General features: G+C 36.2%; 1 protein-coding gene across 1 annotated transcript in view; it reads left to right on the plus strand.

Moving 5' to 3' along the window:
- Nucleotides 1-2330, plus strand: part of LOC118340911 (centrosomal protein of 85 kDa-like) — a gene marked incomplete in the record, with an annotated part of 27522 nt that overhangs the window by 6255 nt on the left and 18937 nt on the right.

The raw sequence follows: 2330 nt of genomic DNA on the forward strand, positions 1-2330 counted from the left end.
GTCTTTTCTTATCTGTTTCTTGTTTCTTACTGTTATTATTTTTGTGTTGTACGGTGTCCTCGAGTGCCCAGAGAGGCGCCTTTAAATAAAATGTATTATTATTATTATTAGGAAAACTACTGCGATTACAGTAAGTTGTTACATTGTAGTACATTAGGGCGGATGTGGCTCAAGAAGTAAACTTTGGAAATAAGTTACCAGGTATTAAAGCTTTTGTTTTTTCATTCAGGAATCCCCTCTGAGTATTGTTTTATTATTATTAGGTTTGAATATTATAAAGGTTTCACAATCAATCAATAATCAAACTAGGATCACTATAAATTATACTGTCTAAACGGCCATCGCTATTTCTTCCCTTGTTCCAACTTCCATAAAATGTGATTATTAAGTTCAAATATTTCAATCCTCCTTTTGCTGGGGAACCCCTACAACCCACTCTAGCACCCTTGTTGGCACCTGGATCCCAGCTACTGATGTAGCCTACAGTGTAAGTTTTCAATTGCTTTTGCTTTCTCAACTACTCTGTTCTGTTTCCTTGCAGCTGCAAACACTCCTAAATCAAGCCACGCTTCTTCCTCATGTGCTCAGTTTGTTGATACGTTTTAATATAGCCTTGTAGCACAGTATCACAAAAGCATAATCCTAGACTTCGCTAGTCTGTGCTAGCTGCTGTACGATTGCTACTCGGCCATTAAAACGGAAAGAAGGGATCTAGCTAGTTCGTATCTTAAGCATGCATCATCTTTTCATCAAAGAATGTTATTTTATGGCCGTCTCACCTGTTTTATTAGATTCGTATCCGTCTTCAAAATCGTTTCTGTACCACATTGTGTGTGACTGTGGGCTTTTAAAACAGCAGGAAAACGGCAGCCCTATCGAGGACAAAATGAACAAAAAACAAAAAAATCGTCTGAAAATACAGGTACTGTTTCATGTTACAAGTTCATGACATTATAGTACAAAAACTGAAAACTATATTTGGAATATATTTGGATCTCAAAAACGCTCTCTGCGTGATAACGGTATCCTTCCTATAAATTACGAGTGAAAGTCTTGGGCTGAAAGTCCTGGCTCTGTGGAAATGAGTTCCAGCAAACTCCTCCTCCGCAGTTCAGCCGCAGTGCTGCCTGCATGACACACTACTGGCTACTACACGCGCGCAAGATGCAGGGGCGGATTTAGCGAAATATTTCTGTGATGTGCCAGAGGGTAATATATGCTGAATCGCAAACAAAAAAAAAATAGTTTGGATTGCTACTTGCTACTTTTAAAAATCAAAAAATTATGAGTGAGAGAGAGAATGATAGCTGGGAATAAGATAACTGTGCCATGGTGGAATGAAGAGTGTAGCCTGGTTATTAAATTAATAAATAATGCTCTTAGAAACCCTGAGGGAATTGAGAAGGGCATTAGAAGGCAGTAGGTATTCTACTTCGGAATCAGATCAGTTATGTTACGCCATGTTCAGGCAGTTACCAGAGTATGTATTACATGTAGTTTTGAAGCTATTTAATAAAATATGGACAGAAGGAAGACTTCCTATTAAATGGAAGATGGCATTCATTTTATCATTTGCTAAACCAGGGAAAGATGCAGCTAATGCTAATAATTGTAGACATATAGCACCAACATCTCATCTGTGTAAATGGATGTAAAAAATGATTGTTTATAGGTGATTGTAGTTTTTAAAGAAAAAAAAAGAAAGCTGTTTAATGAATACCAGAACGGATTCAGAAAAGGACGATCTACAGCAGATGCAATGAAATTGAAAAGACAATAAACATGAAGGAAGTAATGGTAATAGTTGTATTTCACATAGCGAAAGCATACAATTCAATGTGGAGTGAAGGTCTTTTAATTAAAATGAATAAGTTAGGAATAGGTGGAAGGTTGTACAACTGGGTCATTGATTTTTTTTATTATTAGTATTATTTAATTATAGTATGATCAGAGATATCAGAAAATGTTGTCATCAAAAATGGGATACCACAAGGTAGAGTAATCAGTCCAATTCTTTTTAATATCATGATTCATGATAAATGTGAAAATATAGAAACAGGTATCAGGTATAAGGTTTTCAAAAATGTCTCACGTGACGGAATGCATGCAGAAAGCAATAACTATTAATTAATGAAATGGTCATATGATTGTGGTTTCAAAATTTCAGTAGACAAATCATGCTATATGATGATCATTAAACAGAAAATAGAGTATGGGCATCGGTGTGTGAATGTGTATGGATGTGTTAGCTTCTGTTCGATGGGCTTTGCCATCGCTGTGTGAATGTGTGTGAAAGGGCGAATGTGGCATGTAATGTAAAAGCGCTTTGA

Source organism: Morone saxatilis, unplaced genomic scaffold (genome assembly GCF_004916995.1).
Source record: "Morone saxatilis isolate NCDOM2014 unplaced genomic scaffold, NCSU_SB_2.0 Contig7, whole genome shotgun sequence".
Lineage (NCBI taxonomy): Eukaryota > Metazoa > Chordata > Actinopteri > Moronidae > Morone > Morone saxatilis.